At 38.3% G+C, this 22,019-nt stretch overlaps 1 pseudogene; it reads left to right on the top strand.

Annotated features, from left to right (window-relative positions):
- Positions 1–2,955: 2,955 nt before the first annotated feature.
- LOC102268411 (zinc finger CCHC-type and RNA-binding motif-containing protein 1 pseudogene) overlaps positions 2,956–22,019 on the top strand; it is a 79,973-nt pseudogene continuing 60,909 nt past the window's right edge.

The following is a 22,019-nucleotide window of genomic DNA, read 5'->3' as shown; positions in this document are numbered from 1 at the left end:
ACTGAAAGGCCTCCATGATGAATAACAAAGACACTGAGTCACTCAGGAAATTCCAAGGGTATTAGGAGCTTTGTGCCAGGAACCTAGGAAAAAGACCAACTATATTTCTTACCATACCACACCATCCTATATGAAACAAACATTTTCTTTTCTTCTGTAAGTTTGCTACTCAGGATGCATATATTATACTTAATATGCAGGAAAGCTAGAATTAATAAATGTGTTATTTCACAAGTAAAATGGTCTTCCCAGGTGACTCAGTGGTTAAAAAAAAAAAAAGTTGCCTGTCAATGCAAGAGACACAGGTTTATCCTTGTGTCTGAAAGCTCTCCTGGAGATGGAAATGGCAACCCAATCCAGTATTCTTGCCTGATAAATACTGTGGACAGAAGAACTTACCTCAGTCCATGGGGTCACAGAGTTGGACATAAGTTAGCAACTGATCAGGCATGCACAAGTAAAATAACACATTCTTTCTTAAGCAAACTTTCTCCAAACTGCTCTCCGTGTTTGGTATTTTACAATCATGTCATCATTTTGTCAGTGGAAAGAGGATAGCAAAAGGCAATTAAGTATACTTAAGGTTATACTAGGCAATTACAGCAAATGGAGTACCATGGCAATAAAGCGTAGATTTTTCTCAATAAATAAAGTCTTGGGTTATAAATTCTTCTGCATTATATTTCCTACTCTCTGCAGTACATCCATAAGAAATTATGCTAGAAAGACTGTGTTATTGATATTTTAAGTGCACATTGGCATAACAGCACCAGCATTCTTCAACCATAATTGTGTCAAAATTTGCTAAACTTTCTTACTTTAAATATATATAGAGAAAGAATAGCTTGAGCATAAAAAGACCCTTAATCCCTTTATATCACCAAAGGTTAAGCCTTGCTTTTGGTAATTCCATGTTCTTTGTGGATATGGGTGTGCACTTTTGTGTGTACATGTGTGTGAGTGCGTGCGTGTGTGTGTGCTTGGTGTTGGTGGCGTGATTAAGTGGAACAAGAGAGGAAGTAGGGTCTGCTTCCCTCTTGGTCCGCTCTTCATTTATTTACCAAATTCCTACTGAGCATTCATTATGTACTGAAAACTCGGGCTAGGCAAAGAGGGCAAACATAGCCTGGGTCATCAAGAGTACGAAGGTTCAACTTCCCTAGCGGTGTAGTGTAATGGATGGGAGCCTGCCTGCCAGTGCAGGGGACACACGTTCTATCCCTTCTCAGAAGGATCCACATACCGTGGAGCAGCCGGGCCCGTGGGCCACAGCTGCTAAAGCCCATGTGCCTAGTGAGTGTGCTCCGCACCAAAAGAAGGTGCTGCAACGAGAAACACACACACTGCGACCAAGAGCAGCTCCTGCCCACAGCAACTAGAGAGAGCCTGGGCAAAGCAACAGAGACCCAATACAGCCGAAAATCAAAGGAATATATACTTTTTTATTAGAAAATAGTGTCCGGGTTAGCACAATAAAGATATGGTCACCCTACTTTATATATATAAAGTATAAAAGTTAGCAGCAAAGATTAAACACACTCAATGAACTATGATCAGAGTCATGACATGCCACCATGTTATACAAATATTTATCTGATAATGCAACGTAGTTTAGATGAGTCAGATGGGCTTATGTGAAGAGCAGAAATTTAACAGAATGGGTAGGAGGCAAAAGAAGGAGTCAAAAAAAAAAACATTCCCACAGTTCAACACATTCATTCTATTCTGAGATTCATTTTCTGCATTTTGTAATACACGTGTGTACAAGGGTTCCGAGGGCATGGGGTAGAGGGATTTTCAACCAAACCGAGTAATTAACATCTGCAAGGATCTCCCATCATTATACAAAAAGATTATTCTAGATCCCTCTATGCACTGTAGTCTGGAAAAGAAAACATAATGAGCCTGGAGTCTGACAGATACGTGAGTGAGTGTGTGTGTGCCAGTTGTGTGACTTGGGGGAGTTTTTGTTTGCAGGGGAAAGGGGAGATTTTTCAGCAAGCAAATTTTCTCAGTTCAATCAGATACTGGTTAAAACTTAACCTCTGCTGGTGCTTTGGTGAACCAGAAGAAAAAGATGCCAAAGCAGATGACTATCAGGAACAGAGGAGGAGAAAAGGGTATTTTTAAAATGTGGATGGATTCATGAAACATGGCATTCACTGTTCATATATACTGTACACTGAATTAGAGAATGGAAGATTAATGAGGCTGTAACAATAGCAATGATCACCAACGTGTGAATATTGCCCTAACACAGTACACAATAACTATTTACACCTATTCTCAGTATTGATCTTTATGTCAGCCACCTTAGTTCCAATTCCGTAAGCTTTTGCAAGGCAGAAGCCAATGAATGGTTTTATGTTAATTCCTACTCCATCATCAATTATTGCTGTGGCCTTAGGCACGACGTTTAAGTTTTGGCCTTGTACTCCTTAGCACAAGGAGTACAAGTACGAGCACTTGTACAAGGAGTACTCAGGAGTACAAGCACAAGTCTAGCACAAGTGCTCCTTAGGCATGCCATTTAAGTTTTGGCCTTGTACTCCTCGTCTGTAAATGGGACTGCAGTTCTCCAGACTTACTAGAGCTTCTGTAAAATAAAAAGCATTCATCCTACACAAACACGCAACTCACTAGAGGCAAAACTTGGTTTTTGGTGATACAAAAGAAAGATCAGTGTAGTAAGGCAAAAAAATCTTTCTTCTCTATCTTTTCATAATCCTTAACATTACAAAGATTGCCTTAGCCAAAAACCTGGAGGAGCAGAGGGAAAATAATTTTTCCTCCTTTACAGAGGATAAGAGAAAGGCAGAAAGGGAAAGAGAGAGAAAGATAAAAAAATTACTTAAACTTAACCCATGTTATTTCACGCAGTGAAAAGCCTAAAAGTAGTTTCATCCACTTGGGGATAAATATGAATAGATTTGAGAAGATCCAGAAGAAACGAAAATGTCAAAAGTAGATGATCGTGAGAGTTGCCAGAATGATGGTATCATGGAGATGGGAGGTTTGGAAGAAAAGCAGATTTTCTTGATAAATGTATTATCGTGGACATTTCTATGTTCATTCTATGCTAAATCAATACTTTGAAGCAAACTTAAGTTTTAAAAGCAAGGCTAGATACTATTTTTTCACAAGAACAATATATATTTGAACTCTGTTTTAAAATATTTTTTATGATATAAAATATTTATGTTTTCCTTAAAACAGAAAAAAAAAATCAAGGTCCATTTCCTTTGTAGAATAAAAGTATGACATTTACCTTATTTATCATTTTTCCCTGTAATGTTTTTTTAATCTAATGCAGCCAGGAATCAATAGTACAGAAATATTGAATGTTGGTAACAATGCCTGAAGGCTCAGCAATGTTGACAAGCACATTCCTAACCACCAATGAATAAACCGACCATGACTTAATTAAATTTGTGTATTAAGAATGAGTGGTGCTCTTTGCTCCTGAGAAGGCACTTTCATTTATTCAATAAGCAATATTGAGAGACTACTGTGCATTGAAGCTCAAAAATAAAGCAGGTAAATCCTTATGCATACAAAGTTTGCAGCCTAGAGACAGATAAACAGAAATTCGCAGCCGCTTGTACTGAGTGCTGCAGTCCTGTGACAACAAGTTTGAACTTCACTGTAACCTTACAGACTGTGTGCTTGTGTGTACATGTGCATGAATGCTCAGTCGTATCTGACTCTTTGTGAGCCCATGAACTGGAGCCTGCCAGCCTCCTCTATGAAATTTCCCGAGCAAGAAAACTGGAGTGGTTGTCATTTCCTCCTCCAGAGGAAACTCCCTGATCTAGGAATCGAACCTGTATCTCCTGGGCTTCCTGCATTCACAGGCAGATTCTTTACCAGTGAGTCACCTGGGAAACCAAATTACAGATTAGATTAAGGCAAAAAGCATAGGTGACCCTTAAATAATGTGGTTCTAAATTGTGCAGGTCCACTTATATAAGGATTTTTTTTACGTAAATAATTACTAGAAAACTACATGACCCAGGTTTGGTTGACCCAGAAGATGAGAAACCTCAGATTCAGAGGACTGTTTATAACTTTATAGGAGGACTTACCACTGAGAAGAAGGTTGGTGTTCCTAACCTTCCCCACTCCCTGTGTCGTTTGAAGGTCAACTGTAATTTGTCTAGTTGCCATAAGTTTTTAAAAGCAATGTACAAATCTTAATCTTTTACCCCAAAGTTACTTTTTTTTTCAATAACTTCTGACTTTTTAAAATACTTCTCTTTATAGAATATGAAGAACATATATTTTTAAGAGTTTCTCATTTGCACACTCAAATTCCATGATCCCCTCCTTCAGCTAAGGTGGACATACTGATAGACACGTGTTAGCTACCAAACCACAAAGTCTACCAACTGCCCTAGCATGTCTGTCTGCAGAGGGCTGCATCGGGAGCACATTCAGGGCCATATCCAGTCTCCTCTGTCAACCCACTGACTTTGATCTGACCATCAGTCACCAGTCTGGACTTTTCTTCTCTTGCTATCATTTCCATTTTGTATGTTGTTGCTCTTGCAGTCACAGAAATTGGAGTACCTCCTTCTTAGGAACCTGTTCTGTTACCCAAAGATTTTACTAAATCTTCACTCTTGGGGTCATAAAACTTTCCACTACATCTTTCTCCAAAGCAACTGATGCCAGCTAGTCTTAGACTTCCATAATCAGTGGAACCAAGGGGAAGCAACGTATAAAAACTCTTGGAAGTAAGGATCAGCTAGAAAGTGACACCTAGTCACCAACCTTAGACAGCCTTAGAGTCTTGCATAATTTTATGTCTCATCCCAGGGATTTCGTTGTGTTATTTATGTCTTAGTAGGAAGATTGGGTGTCCCCTATATTGCAAATACAATTATAATAATGGAGACATCTCAGCCTCAAAATAGCACACCTGAGCCAGTTCTTGACCTGAATGAGCTCACCCAATGAGCATTGAAAATTCACATATATTGCCGCTGAAAGCTTTCTCAAAATGGCACGATGAGAATTCTATCCATAGAAAGCAGCTTTGCAACAGTTTCTCGCTGGTGGGAGTGTAGCTTTCCACCACTCTCCCCTTGCCAGGTATCCGTTCCTTTTCCAACTGAGTATAAAGTTGGAACACAGTTTTCCAACTGTGCTTCTTCCTCGCCTTTGCCTACTCTCATTTCTTAACTCTATTCACATTATGTGCATTTTAGTGTGCAGTTTGTCAATTGACTGCTTAGCAACTACAAAATTATGTTGGAGGAGAATCTGTATTAAAAAATCAACTTTCAGTAATGTGTCAGTGCTTGTCCTTAGAAAACTAATTTTAGTGGAAAGAGATGCTCAGCCAAGACTGACATGATAAACAGTAGTAATGTGCATTTTAGTATATCTAATGGTAATAAAAATGCAAGCTAACGTTATAGTCCTCGTTTTATTTATTTTTTCTGAAGTAACATCCCATTTGTTTACTGTTTGATTCTCTGCTTAAACCAATTATTTTAATTTCAGAATTATATCTTCTTAATCATTGCAAACAATTTTTAAAAGCTGATTTATTTTAATTGAAGGACAATTGCTTTACAATATCGGGTTGGTTTCTGCCATACATCAACATGAATCAGCCATAGGTATACATATGTCCTCTCCCTCTGGAACCTTCTTGCAAACTCCCTGCCCATCCACCCACTCTGGGTTGTTATAGAGCCCCAGTTTGAGTTCCCTGAATCATAAAGTAAATCCTCACTGACTATCTATTTTACATAAGGTAGTGTACATGTTTCCCTGTTACTCTCTGTTCATCCCACCCTCTCCCCTTCCCGTTACATCCGTCTGTCTGTTACTCCATCCCACCCTCTCCCCTTCCATAAGTCTATTGTCTGTTACTCCATTCACATCCGTAAGTCTATTGTCTGTTACTCCATTCATCCCACCCTCTCCCCTTCCCGCACCCTACATCCGTAAGTCTATTGTCTGTTACTCCATTCATCCGTACATCCATAAGTCTATTGTCTGTTACTCCATTCATCCCACCCTCTCCCCTTCCACATCCGTAAGTCTATTGTCTGTTATCCGTTCAGTCTATTGTCTGTTACTCCATTCATCCCACCCTCTCCCCCCACCCACATCCATAAGTCTATTGTCTGTTACTCCATTCATCCCACCCTAAGTCTATTGTCTGTTACTCCATTCATCCCACCCTCTCCCCTTCCCGCACCCTACATCCGTAAGTCTATTGTCTGTTACTCCATTCATCCCACCCTCTCCCCTCCCGCACCCTGCATCCGTAAGTCTATTGTCTGTTACTCCATTCATCCCACCCTCTCCCCTCCCGCACCCACATCCATAAGTCTATTGTCTGTTACTCCATTCATCCCACCCTCTCCCCTCCCGCACCCACATCCGTAAGTCTATTGTCTGTTACTCCATTCATTCATCCTCTCCCCTCCCGCACCCATCCATAAGTCTATTGTCTGTTACTCCATTCATCCCACCCTCTCCCCTCCCGCACCCACATCCATAAGTCTATTGTCTGTTACTCCATTCATCCCACCCTCTCCCCTCCCGCACCCACATCCATAAGTCTATTGTCTGTTACTCCATTCATCCCACCCTCTCCCCTCCCCGCTCCTGTTACTCCATTCATCCCACCCTCTCCCCTCCCGCACCCACATCCATAAGTCTATTATCTGTGTCTGCCTCTCCATTGGTACCCTGCAAATAGGTTTTTTTATAACAATTTTTTTTGCAGTACAGTTATTTTTTTTAATATGTAAGAAGAATAAAGGATAGGTTGTATTACAATGGCATCAAAGCATTCCATATTTTTCTGTATGTAACATTTTTCAGTCATTCAAGTGGATAGTATGGCTAAGTGGGTTATGCCGGGAAGGAATAGTGACAGCTATACACACCTAAGGAGATATTGGGAAGCGATAATATATAATATGCCACAGGGTAAAACATGCACACAGAGGGAAACAGGATATACATTTATTTCAGTTGGACCCCAGATCACTTTTCCAAAAATTTCATTATTGTTTCTGGAACAGCCATGTCATCAGTGTCTTTTTAAAATTTTTTCTCTCTTTGTTTTTTATTTTATTTTTTGACTGTTCCGTGGTTACGGGATCTCAGTTCCCCAGCCAGTGATTGAATCCAGGCCACAGCAGTTAAAGCTCAGAATCCGTACCACTAGGCCGCCAGGGAACTCCCATAATGTGCCTTTCTTTCTTGGCCAGAGTTGATTTATTTTGTAGGAAGACATATCTGCTCAAATTGATAAGAAGAATACTCTGGCCACCAGTGCCACCGAAACAACCTCAATGGCTGTTTCAGCGGCTGAGAACCAGCTCCAGGCTGAAATCTGTGAGTTCTTCATCAAGTTCTCACTTGGACCCAAGAGACTTGGGACAGTAATTCCTTGGGTACCTGAATCCTAAGATGTGCAATAAGGGAGCCAAGAACAGCAATGTTTTCTGCTTTATAAACTGAAAAGAAGGAAGATGTTCTCCAGATACAAGGGGCTGTAGAAAGTGATATATGAAAGAAATAGGGAAAGGTGGAGAAAGTCCTGATGTTTGAATTCTTGGATTTATAGGTCTCTAAAGCCAATACACATTCTTGCCATTAACTTCTGAATCCAAGAATCTCCTTTAAGCATTACTCCTTTTTGAATAATGCAGTATGTGGCCCTGCTGATCTGTTGCTCCTGCATCCTCAGGCACTTCTCTAGCCCATGGTTGTTGTTTAGTCACTAAGTCATGCCCAACTCTTTGGGACCACATGGACTGTATCTGCCAGACCCCTCTCTCCATGGGATTTCCCAGAGAAATTACTGGAGTGGGTTGCCTTTTCCTGCTCTGGAGGATCTTCCCAGATTAGGGATCAAACACTCATTTCCTGTGTCTCCTGCACTGGGCCACCTTGGAAGCCCATTGGTGGCCTCATGATTAAGCTCCATGATTAAACTCTCCAAACTGCAAGACATCCCCTACGGAAGAAGCAGCAAATGGTACTCAGACTATATCAGATGCCACTTCATTCAAAAAACAACAGCCTAGAAGCCAATAAGCCAGGGCAGACTGAATAACACTTGGTTGAAATAATTGACTTTTTGCAAGTGCCCTGGGGTCGAACTTTGTGTTACCTTATTCAGTTAAGTCTCTCTCAGCAGCTTTCCCTCTGATCCTCTCTCTTTCCAACTCAGGCATATAGGTATCACAATACATAGACTTCTTTCCTACCCTCTATATTTGTGGTCAGGAAAATGAAATAAAATGAGTGTGAATCTGGAATTGTCTGAAGCTGAGTACAAACGCTTTCAAGATCTATGGACTTTAGATATGAGCTTAAGGTAGACAGAAGTATATGCAAGTCCTCACTTCTGTGTACATTAGAGATGGGATGGACTTATGGTAGTTGGCTCACAAAACTCTTGAATGTGGGCTGTTTAATAGCAATATTTGGTATAAGTTATCTTAATGTATGTGAGTATATTTGTATATGTGTGATCATGAAGTTGTGTATTTATGTAAAATGCCTGTTAACTTCAGATAGCATTCTTGACAATTTCTAGTTTTATTACTTTTCATATCACTTTGAATTAATGACATTCATCCTTGGGCAATAACAGACACTTTTGCACCCTGTTAGTAATCATCTTAGGGGAAAAAAGCCTTTGTTTGTTTATTAGTTTGCTGTTTTTCTTTAGGCAGTTCTTTTATAGGATATCATCAGACTGTTTCACTTTCAGGATTCTTAAGCCATGGTTAAGGAAACTGAATAATAAAGGCCATGGCATGTCTGATATTTATGATAGAACTTGTGTTCTACTCATGAACTTCTGTCTAATTGTGAATTACTTTATCTGAAGTCCAGATGAGATATTTGTTCCCTTCTCCAGGGGATCTTCCCAACTCAGGGATTGAAGCTGGGTCTCCCTCATTGCAAGCAGATTCTTTACCATCTGAGACACCAGGGAAGCCCAGAACTTGGGTGCTGAGGCTACAAAGAGTAATGCCTAAGACTGCAGGATGCTTCTGGCACCGGTGGAGTTGTTTTCTGGTGTGTTTAAATAATGAGTGCAGTGTGGGGGCCAAAACAAGCTGCCTCAGATGGGCATGTTTGCATTCATCAGAGACAAGGGCAAGAAGAGGATAGAAGGGGTTGATTGGGAAGAATAGAATGCATTTAAAATTCAGTGCCTCCTGGACAGAGTGTAATTGACTCCCACTGGCAGATCGGGGCCCTGTGCCAGGTGCTGGCATTGGCAGGGTGTGGGTTCTCAATTAGGCACATCTAATCGCTTCTTACCACCAGCACTGCGCGTGCTCCGGTCTTTGGCTGAGATTATTGCAATAACCTCCTAACAAGTCCCCCTGCTACTCCTTGGGCCCCTTTACAATCTACTTGCCATATGTCAGCCCAAGAGATCCCTTTCAGTTTGTTAAGTTACATTACATCACTCTTCTGCTCAATGAACTCAATAGTTCCCACTCACTCGGCGAAAGTCAATGTTCTCATGGCTTATAAGGTGCTAGATGCTCTGCTTTTCCCACTCCTCGTTTTGGCCTTAAATCCTGCTTCCCCTTCTTGAACCCTGTCCCTCCAGTCACAGGTGGCTCCTCGCTGTGCCTCCAACAGAAAAGGGACGAGTCTTCTTCAGGGCCTTTGCATTTGCTGCCCCCCTCTCTGTGGCATGCATTTCTCAAATAAGTACGTGCATGCTTCTGTACTTCCTCAGACTCAGATGAGGTGTAAGCTTCTCAAACCTTCTGTGCTTCATGCTAACGCTACAGGCCTCATGAGTATTCAAAAATCCATTCCTCCAACTAAAATTCTCTGTATAGAAATGACAACATGTAAATACATGTGTGTGTACATATTTTGTTTAATCTTCTATCTCTTGAAAGATAGAGTTTATCTGTTTTATTCATTGATCTACTGTAGTACTTAAACATGTCATATACATTATGTTCTCAATGAATTTATGTGCTCAGTTGTGTCCAGCTCTTTGCAACTCCATGAATTGTAGCCCACCAGGCTCCTCTATCTATGGGATTTCCAAGTAAGAATACTGAAGTCGGTTGCCATTTCCCTCTCCAGGGGATCTTCTCAACCGAAGGATCAAACTCATGTCTTTTGTGTCTTGTGCACTGCAGATATATTGAGCCACTCTCAATCCATATTACAAATTTGTTAAAGGAATGACTCCTTTAATAATTTGAGATGCCGTCGATTGAAATCATTTTTCTTTATATATATATCCTAAGATGTAATCAAATATATAAACATATACATATACATGCCTATGGGCTTCTCTTGTGTCTCAGATGGTAAAGAATCTACTTGCAATGCAGGATACCTGAGTTTGATCCCAGGGCCAGGAAGGTTGCCTGGGGAAGGGAATGGCTACCCACTCCAGTATTCTTTCCTGGAGAATACCATGGATAGAGGAGCCCGGTGGGCTACAGTCCATGGGTCACAAAGAGTCAGATGTGACTGAGCAACTGACATGTTCACTTTCATATATAGTTTCACGTATGTTTATGTGTGTATGCAACTTCTGCTTAATCAGCTGGAAAAGAAAAGGTAATGACAGCAAAGAGGAGAGGAATAAGGAGGGTATAAGAAAAGAAGAAAATGTCAACATAAAGAGGAAACAAAAGACGAGGAAAAAAAAAACAGAATGAATAAGGGAAAGACATTGGTTTAAAAGCTAGCCATCAGTCATCTTTAAAAGGAGATTTTTAATTTTTAGGAGGATGGGGGGAATTCATTAAAGAATTTAAAAGTTAAATGGACCTGGGGAAGAGAGCCAGGGCTTCTTGGAGAGTTGGTGATTCACAGTCTGGGGCAGGAAATGTACCTTGAATATCCTGTCATGCTAGAAATTAAGCATGCTATAAAAAGTCCTTGAACATGATACCATTGACCAAGGATAAGACAATTTGAACATTAACATGAATGATAAATATGTGGTAAATTTTATTAAATATGATGATATATACAGATTCATAATAAAAAGAAAAATGAGCAAAGAAACTGGAAATTGACCATCTTTGGGAAGTACTAGGAAACAAGCTTATAATTTTGGAACTGATACATGAAGAATCAGACATTTACACTGACTTTTTGATACCAACTATAAAACTAGTAAGCCAGATATTAGATGCAGGGAATTTTCTCTTCATAGAAATGTTCATCTGAATAAAGAAAGTCCTATAACATTAGGAGTTATCATCTTGAAACTTTTATTTGAGCTAATGAATATAAGTACTTAGCATCAGCAAAAAAGAGATAATTAGACATTACACATGTCCTGATGGAAGAACATACCACCAATGAAGCCATATTGCCAGAAGAAACAAAACTGAATCTCATCAAGCCTCTTTAAACAGCCACCAGTTTACAGAGAAACCCTGGGAAGGTGATCCACAAAATGCAGATCAGGAGAAATTTATAGGAGAAACAACTCAGTATTTTCAACAAGTAAATCAAAAGGATACATAAACTGAGCAAAACATAGGCAAGAGACTAAAGGAAACATTGAGCAATTACTTTGGATTTTATGAGGACTCTGACACAAAAACTCATAAACATAAGGAGACAATAGAAATTTGAACAGAGTGGGTATTTGAAGTTATTAGGATTTATTGTTAATTTAGCTTAGGTGTGATAAGGATACATGAATATCATTATCTCTTGAAATATTTATGGTTGAAATCATATGATATCTGATATTTCCTCACAATTCGTGTTCTCTCTTTTCTTCAAAATGCTTATCTAATACTTAACCCTTGTGGTAAACTTGTGTGCACCAATGGCAGAGGCAGAAATAACAATTGTGTGCAAGTGGTTCACTAAGAAAACACTCTCAGGGAGACCCACAAGCTTGTGAAGCAGAAAGGGGGGGAGGAAAACCCAATAAGAGTGAAGCAGCAATACATAAATAAAAATATAATATAATGTTAAATTATATTTATAGACTTCCTTTTTCCAACTGGGTTGTAATCTTCTTGATTAAAAAAAAATCTAATAATTCTTTTATAATCCTAGTAGCCTTTCCATAAGAGGTGTTTGGTAATATTTCTAATGCTACATAAACCTATATCTTTAATTAGAATTTTTATTTCGTTTCATAATTGTCTTTATTTCAAGATATAACCCTCCTTTCTCACTTGCTCATGAAGCACTCATGTAAAATAAGTCTTTACTATTTTCCACTGGAATTACTGAAGAGGTTCCTTAACCTGTATCCCTAAAGATGCACAGCCCACAACTAATCTTCCAATTTTATTGTTATTTTCATACTTTAATGAATTTTATAAAAATATAAAGAAAATTACAGATTCTTTAAGTGTGCCTGAATGATCCTGTAGAATCAGGGATCAACCTCATTTTCTGTCTTTATCTTCCAACATTTCCCCATCCAAACCATTTTTTTTCCCAATCAAATAAGACTAAATTTTGTCTCTTGAATATGCTTTGTCTTTTTCCACTTTTTTTTCCCTCTGCTTCTGTGAGAATTAAATAAAGTATGTGAAGATATTTTATCAACTTGTAGTTTGGAAAATTAAAAGATCCATTTTCCAAATTAAAACTTTAACGTCTTTGAGACACTTATCAATAGGCTGAGTCTCTTCTTTTTACCTTGTGAGATTTTTTCGTTTGTTGTTGAAACTTTTTATCAAGCTGCTGAGCATAGTGTAGTAAAATTGTAAAATTAAGTGAGCTCCCATTATATATAAAATATCCAATCTCATGCAAACTTTCTCAAATCTCAGCCATTACTGGTTTCTATTGGATTTCTTCTACAATGTCAATTTTTTGTCAATTTCCTCAATTACCAATATATACACAATACTTCCATCTTTAGACATGCTTATCACCAACCAAAAGATACATCACAATTCAGGGATTGGGGTCCTTTGAAAGTGAAGTTGCTCAGTCATGTCCGACTCTTTGCGACCTCACGGACTGTACCCTACCAGGCTTCTTTGTCCATGGGATTTTCCAGGCAAGAATACTGGAGTGGGTTGCCATTTCCTTCTCCAGGGGATTGTCCCAACTCAGGGATCGAACCTGGGTCTCCCACATTGCAGGCAGATGCTTTAACATCTGAGCCACCAGGGAAGCTGGCTGGGGTCCTTTAATTTCCCTCAAAAATTCGTCTCTAATAATTAACCATTTGTACATATCCTGTGTTGGAAGAAGCAGAGACTGAGATGAAGATTGTGTACAAGTGAATTCCTCAGGAAATGCTCTTAGGAGACACTTGTAAGGCTGCAGAATCAGGATAGTGAAGAAGAAGAAGACAAGTGAGATAAAATTCCAGTCTCAGTCAGATTCTGCAGAGAAGCACAGACATATTAATTTCACATTGGAAATCTGGAAAAGACTCCAGGTATCTGGAAATGAGAAATCTGTAGGAATGCAAAAAGGGAAACAGTCAACTTCATGGTCATGGAGGTTCAGAGTGGTGAAAAGTATGACCTCAGGAATCAGAGAGCTGAGATTTAAATTGTATATCCTGGCTCTTCTACTTACTGTGTGTCAGCATTCACATCTGAAAAATGGGGATAATAATAGCATTCACCTCAGAGAGTCATCACGGGGATTAAATGAAGCAATACTATCAATCATTTAGAGCAACGCTTGGATCAAATGCTTGATTGCTAATATGCTCTTTAACTGATAGATTCCCTGAAACATAGGATCTGTTTTTAAGGACCCATAAAGTTAGTAATAAATATAAGTAATACAAAACTATACATTTGGTCAGGCATGGAATTGTTAGGAAAGTGTTCAACCAAAGAGATGGGGACCATCTTAGGTGGTTTTCCCAGGAAGCAAAATCTGAGATGCTGATATGAATGTATTGAGGAATACTCTTAGGAAAAACACCTCTGAAGACCAAGAGAAGCAGAAATGGAATCTTAAGTAATAATAGGGAAGCAACATGGGATCTCCACTTTCAGGATGAACATACATGAAAATGAAACAGAGACCTAAAGCACTACTCGAGTAGAGGCAGCTGGATCCCATGATCAATTATATCAATTGAGTTTAAAGTCAAGTACAAGATAAAATTCTGATTGCTGTATATGAAGTATTAGGTAAGAGTACAGAGAGCAAGAAGGTTAACTTGATGATATAGACTGAGTTATCTCACTTAATTCTCACAACAACCCTATAAAACATGGTTCATCATCATTTTAGGGATAATAAACTTTGGAGGTGAAGTTTGAGTATTATGTCCAAGTCAATGCAACTATTAAGTGAAGCAGTTGTGACTAAGTTCTAGATTTTTCTAACTCCAGGGCTTAAGTTCTCAACTTGAATGCTGAAGTTTTAGTCTTAGGGCTATGAAGGAATTCTCAGCAGGTACTTGACCATTAAGTTCCATAAGAACATGGCCTTTTGATGGAATAGATCTAATATGAAGATTCTCCACAGAAAGTCACAGTATTCTCCAGTTAGCATGCTGTCCCAAGTGTTGAATATTTTTGATGGAAATCCAGAAACAAAAGAGAATTATTTTAAAAGTTTTTATTCTATTTGTTCCTCTTCAACCTCCATCAGTGCTGAGAGACATGAAACTGAAGTTTCTGTTTATAAAAGTAGTATTGCATTGTATCTTCAAAGAGACAAAGTTATTTTCTACTTTGTAAATTGCCCCTAAAAATCACTGTCTATTGATCAAAAAAAGTGAAGGCAAAATCTTCCAAAGGATCCCTTATCCCTAGATAAGATAAAAAAGAAGATAGCCATATATTATCAATTGAGGATTGAATAATCTATGTTAGAGTAAACAAAAGAGAAAAATCTAAAAGTTGAGAAATAATTAAAATATATCAAAAACTTTAAAGATATTAAAATTATTTCACAAATTATTAAAACATATATAAAAGCTAAAAATAAACATCTTCTAAAGGTGGGTTCCAAAAAGAAAAAGCAGCATGCATGGGATTTATGAAGTCCATTAGCCTCAAACATAGAAACAAAGAAACACAGCTATAGAAATATTTTTTGCATCATTAGTCGTTGTCACTTTGTCAGCAAGCATGAGATCATTTCCATTCGACTACTGTATTAATGCCAATTTAGGGACAGAATGAGAGTAATTGGCTCAACATGCCTGTAGTCACTTTTTTTATCTAAGAATAAAACACTGAGAGACATGTTGGCAAATTAAATGAAAATGAATCCTGTTCGTAATCAAACAAAAATTCAATACCTCCAAGGAATATTCTTGTATTGAACTTTCTCCCATGCATTAATGAACTGGATAGAATGACTATCTAAGTTCATCTTATACTTTTATTTTTTTAATTTTTTGAAATGCAGGATGTTCCATTTAATGAGAAAACTGCATTTTATTGTAAAGCTGGACTACAAGTCTTGGCATTGCTATTCAAATTAGAAACAGATTTTTTTTAGAGGTATCTTTTATTAAGCATATAGATAAGCACAAATCCTAAGTAAATTTTTATTCCAGGATGAATCCTGGAATCTGACCCATAAAGAGAAAAACTGTAAAAAAAATATTTTATTATAAATATAATCTCAATTCAGTTCAGTTCAGTTCAGTCACTCAGCTGTGTCCAACTCTTTGTGACCCCATGGACTGCAGCACACCAGGCCTCCCTGTCCATCACCAGCTCCCGGAGCTTACTCAAACCAATGTCCATCGCATTGGTGATGCCATCTGACCACTCATCCTCTGTCATCCCCCTCTCCTCCTGCCCTCAATCTTTCCAACCATCAGGGTCTTTTCCAATGAGTCTGTTCTTCGCATCAGGAGGCCAAAGTACTGTAGTTTCAACTTCAGCATCAGTCCTTCCAATGAATATTCAGAACTGATTTCCTTTAAGATTGACTGGTTGGATCTCCTTGCAGTGCAAGGGACTCTCAAGAGTCTTCTCCAACACCACAGTTCAAAAGCATCAATACAATATAGTCAAGGCAAAGAATAAAAATTCATGAATGTGGCATATGACAATATTAATGCTTAAAAATCAATCTAAGTGAAAAAAAATTATTTATCATTCTGAATAAATAATGATAGTTGTGGAAAGATTATTATTAAGATATAAAGCTTTGGTAAGTAGTTTTTTCGTAAGTATTATTCTGGTAGGATATAAGACTTCAGAATGATTACTAAATATTTGAATTTGGGTAAGTAGAAGAACAAATTCAAATCATAGTTTATCTGAATTTTTAATCCAAATGATGAAGGAAGAAATTTCTATAAAAACAAACAAACAAACAATCCTAAAAAGCATGGCTTATGGACTTGGATACTCATCTAAGTCTTATTATGCAATATGAATTCAGGGAGCGTGTGTATTGAACAGTCAGATAAAGCATGAATTAAAAGCCCAACTAGAAAATTTATTAGACCTTACACAGGATTGGAAAAGGTCAGTTTTCATTCCAATCCCAAAGAAACGCAATGCCAAAGAATGCTCAAACTACCGCACAATTGCACTCATCTCACACGCTAGTAAAGTAATGCTCAAAACTCTCCAAGCCAGGCTTCAGCAATATGTGAACCGTGAACTTCCTAATGTTCAAGCTGATTTTAGAAAAGGCAGAGGAACCAGAGATCAAATTGCCAACATCTGCTGGATCATCAAAAAAGCAAGAGAGTTCCAGAAAAACATCTATTTCTGCTTTATTGACTGTGCCAAAGCCTTTGAGTGTGTGGACCACAATAAACCATGGGAAATTCTGAAAGAGATGGGAATACCAGACCACCTGACCTGCCTCTTGAAAAATTTGTATGTAGGTCAGGAAGCAACAGTTAGAACTGGACATGGAACAACAGACTGGTTCCAAATAGGAAAAGGAGTACGTCAAGGCTGTATACTGTCACCCTGCTTATTTAACTTACATGCAGAGTACATCATGAGAAACACTGGGCTGGAAGAAGCACAAGCTGGAATCAAGATTGCCGGGAGAAATATCAATAACCTCAAATATGCAGATGACACTACCCTTATGGCAGAAAGTGAAGAGGAACTGAAAAGCCTCTTGATGAAAGTGAAAGTGGAGAGTGAAAAAGTTGGCTTAAGGCTCAACATTCAGAAAATGAAGATCATGGCATCTGGTCCCATCACTTCATGGGAAGTAGATGGGGAAACAGTGGAAACCGTGTCAGACTTTATTTTTGGGGGCTCCAAAATCACTGCAGATGGTGACTGCAGCCATGAAATTAAAAGACACTTACTCCTTGGAAGGAAAGTTATGACCAACCTAGACAGCATATTCAAAAGCAGAGACATTACTTTGCCAACAAAGGTTCGTCTAGTCAAGGCTATGGTTTTTCCTGTGGTCATGTATGGATGTGAGAGTTGGACTGTGAAGAAGGCTGAGCGCCAAAGAATTGATGCTTTTGAACTGTGGTGTTGGAGAAGACTCTTGAGAGTCCCTTGGACTACAAGGATATCCAACCAGTCCATTCTGAAGGAGATCAGCTCTGGGATTTCTTTGGAAGGAATGATGCTAAAGCTGAAACTCCAGTACTTTGGCCACCTCATGCGAAGAGTTGACTCACTGGAAAAGACTCTGATGCTGGGAGGGATTGGGGGCAGGAGGAGAAGGGGACAACAGAGGATGAGATGGCTGGATGGCATCACTGACTCGGTGGATGTGAGTCTGGATGAACTCCAGGAGTTGGTGATGGACAGGGAGGCCTGGCATGCTGCAATTCATGGGGTCGCAAAGAGTCAGATGCGACTGAGCAACTGAACTGAACTACATGGCTTATTTAACTTTCTGTCAGTTTTTGTACTTAAAAGAGGAAATCTACTTTAGTGAAGAAGATGAGAAATAAAGGAATTTAGCATGTGAAAGAATCTAAAATTATACTTTACATAAAATAGCCACTTTAACTCATTTTATAAATAATTTTGAGTCTGAATTCTCCTTTCAAAAACAACTGTTACCTATTAGCAACAGTACTGGCAGATGCACAAGGAAGTCTATTGGAGATGGTAGCAGTGTTGACATGTTTTCTTTATGGATGAACAAACTCAGAATTGGGATGATGGTTTTAGGAAGCTATTCTTTGATAAGCTCAGGAGGATTTGAGAAAAATTCTAGAAACAAAATGCCTTCCAGAATGATTCAGCTTATTTTATATGCCACAAAATGTAACAGATATCTCAGTGTCTAATTTTAAACATTAAATGTTATTCAGTTTACCTTTTTAAAAGTTATCCATAATCATTTAACAGTATAAAGAACCGGATGACTGAATAACAGGATGAGTGAATAACATCATAACTGAACCTGAAAAGTGGGCTTGAACAACACCATTAGTTGTAAAATTCCTAGCCATTTACTGAAACCATCTAGGTTCTAATTCCCACAAATCTGAACATTATAGCCTAAGAATCTACTTAAGAAAAAATAAAGTTGAGAAAGAAGATAGTCTAAATAAATTTGAGTGATACCACATACATGAGGTGACATAAATCTTTATTAAGTAGCTACTAGACTTCTTGAGATATTTTAGTCAACAAATCGTAGATTTTTCATATAGAACAGTGCTGCAGCCATGTTTGTATAGATCAAGCATAAGTCATAGTATAATATGATCTCTATCTGCCCACATTAACAAAAACTAATGTTGGTAATGCCTTATATTGTTAAAGACCCACCTCTCTCCAGTTTCATATGGCATGTTTTAAAGATAGAAATTTCACTAGAACATTAGGGACATTACACAAAGCAATTGCAATTCCTCATGAATTCTTTCAAAAAACTGAAGGAAGAGAGATAAATAGAAAAGATTCCTCTAGAAATAAAGGAGGAGGGAACAATTTCTGATTCATTCTGTTAGGAAAGCTTTATCTTAGTCTTATCACTAGGGAAAAAAAATATATATATATATAAACATCAATAGGGAAAAACAAAACTAGCCAATATATCCAATAAATATAAATACAAAGATTCTTAAAATAGAAGATAAATCTCTGAAAAACAGCCAAAGGATTATACACCACAGCTAAGTGGTATTTGTCTCAGGAGTGAGAGGTTGGTGTAATATTCCCAAATCAATCCAAGTGCTTCCAGGGTGGTGCAGTGGTAAAGAATCTGTCTGCCGTGTAAGAGACTCGGATTTGATCCCTGGGTCCAGAAGACCCCCTGGAGAAGAAAATGACAGCCTACTCCAGTATTTCTGCCTAAGAAAATCCATGGACAGAGGAACCTGGCTACAGTCCATGGGATTGCAAAGATTTGGAATGACTGAGTACCAATGTTCACACATGCATATACTACATTAATAAAATAGAGTACCAAAACTGCATGATAATATCAATGATTGCAGAAGTATATTTTTAAAAAAATCTTATATCCATTTTCATTATAACTTTTAACCAAATTAAAAATAGAAGGGAACTTCTTTAAACTGGTAAACAGCATCTACAAAAATCCTATAACTCTTTTTCCTGATTTTAAGGGGGAAGCACTTGGTTTTCCTCTGGATAGAAGTTCCTAACATTGTAGAGGAGGTGCTGATCAAAACGATCCCCAAGCAAAAGAAATGCCAGAAAAAAAGGGGGGTGCAAAATGGTTGTCTAAGCAAGCCTTACAAATAGCTGAGAAAAGAAGAGAAGCAAAATGCAAAGGAGAAAAGGAAAGGTATATCCATCTGAATGCAAAGTTCCAAAGACTAGCAAGGAGACATAAGGGAGCCTTTTTAAGTGAATAATGCAAAGAAATAGAGGAAAACGATAGAGTGGGAAAGACTAGAGATCTCTGCAAGATAACTACAGATACCAAGCGAATATTTCATGCAAAGATGGGCAGAATAAAGGACAGAAATGGTATGGACCTAACAGAAGCAGAAGATAAGGTGGTGTCAAGAAGGTGGTGGCATGAACACACAGATGAACTATACAGAAAAGATCTTCATGACCCAGACAACCACGATGGCGTGATCACTCACCTAGAGCCAGACATCTTGGAGTATAAAGTCAAGTGGGCCTTAGGAAGCATAGCTAGGAACAAAGCTAGTGGAGGTGATGGAATTCCAGCTGAGCTATCTCAAATCCTAAACTGTGCAAAATCCTTTAAAAGATGGGAATATAAGACCACCTGACCTGCCTCCTGTGAAAGCTGAATGCAGGTCAAGGCACAACAGTTCAAACTGGACGTGGAATGGACTGGTTCCAAATTGGGAAGGAGTACGGCAAAGCTGTATGTTATCTTCCCGCTTATTTAACTTCTATGCAGAGTACATCATGCTAAATGCCAGGCTGGATGAAGCACAAACTGGAACCAAGATTATCGGGAGAAATATCAATAACCTCAGATATGCAGATGACACCACCCTTATGGCAGAAAGCAAAGAGGAGTTAAAGAGCCTCTTGATGAATGAAGGTGAAAGAGGAGAGTAAAAAGCTGATTTAAAACTCAACTTTCAAAAAACTAAGATCACGGCATCTGGTCCCATCACTTCCTGGCAAACAGGGAAACTATGGAAACAGTGAGAGACTTTATTTTCTTGGGCTCCAAAATCACGGTGGATGATGATTGCAGCCATGAAATTAAAAGACACTTGCTCCTTGAAAGTAAAGAAGAAAGAAAGTGAAAGTGAAGTCATTCAGTCACATCTGATTCTTTGCAACCCCATGAACTGTCACCCTCCAGCCTCCTCCATCCATGGGATTTTCCAAGCAAGAATACTGGAATGGGTTGCCATCTCCTTCTCCAGGAGATCTTTCTGACCCAGGGATTGGACCAATGTCTCTCCCACATTGCAGCCAGATTCTTTACCTTGGAAGTAAAGCAATGGCAAACCTAGAAAGTGTATTAAAAGCAAAAACATTACTTTGCCGACAAAGGTCCATATAGTCAAAGCTACGGTTTTTCCAGTAGTCATGTATGGATGTGAGAGCTGAACAATAAAAAGTGCTGAGTGTTGAAGGACTGATGCCTTCGACCTGTTGTGCTGGAGAAGACTCTTGGGAGTCTCTTGGACAGCAATGAGATCAAAGTATTTAAAGTAAATCAACCCATAATATTCAATGGAAGGGCTGATGCTGAAGCTTAAACTCTAATACTTTGGCCATCTGGTGCAAAGAACTGACTCATTTGAAAAGACCCTAATACTAGGAAAGATTGAAGGCAGGCGAAGGGGACGATGAGGATCAGAGGGTCAGATGCCATCACCTTTTCAATGGATATGAGTTCGAGCAAACTCCGGGAGATGGTGAAGGACAGGGAAGCCTCGCGTGCTGCAGTCCACGGGGTCACAAAGATTCGGACATGACTGAGTGACGGAAAAACAACAACTCGTTTTTTCACCACTAAAGTGAAAAACTTCATAAAAAACATTGTTAAAGTAAACCCTTCCCCTTAAGATCAAGAAAAAACAGGGAAAAAGAAGGAATGCTTGTTCTTACCACTTTCATTCAACATTGCATTAAAGGTATAAACAATGCAATAAGGCAGAAAAACAAAACAAAGCAAAAACAGCAGAAGAAAAAGATTAAAAAAAAAACCCTGATATCCAGATTGGAAAATCATAAATAAGACTGTTATTATTTGCAGATGACCTTATCCTGTATGGAGAAATCCAAATAAGTCACAAAAATTGCTAAAACTTCTGACCAAGGCTAAGATCAAGATTACATGGTTTAATATCTATATATTAATATTAGTGTTTCTTTCATTAATGAATATTTTGTAAATTAAATTACAAAATTATAATTGTATGAAAAATAAATAAAATACTTAGAAATAACATTAAGTTAAACAGGCAAGAAAATTTGGCACTTGGCAATAAAAATTAGAAGATGCTCTTTGAGAAAAATCTAAACAAATGGATAGACATTTCATGTTCATGAATTGGTAAACTAAATGTTATTATGATGGAAATTTTTCATGAACTTATCTATAGGTTTGATAGCATCATTCTAAAAACCTCAGCTGGCTTTTCTGTTTGGAGAAATTGAAAAGTTGATTCTAAAATTTATAGGGAAACGCAAATGACCTAGAGTAGG

The sequence above is a fragment of the Bos mutus genome, chromosome 10 (genome assembly GCF_027580195.1).
Source record: "Bos mutus isolate GX-2022 chromosome 10, NWIPB_WYAK_1.1, whole genome shotgun sequence".
In the NCBI taxonomy this organism is placed as follows: Eukaryota; Metazoa; Chordata; class Mammalia; order Artiodactyla; family Bovidae; genus Bos; species Bos mutus.
This window is presented reverse-complemented; position numbering and strand designations above follow the sequence as displayed.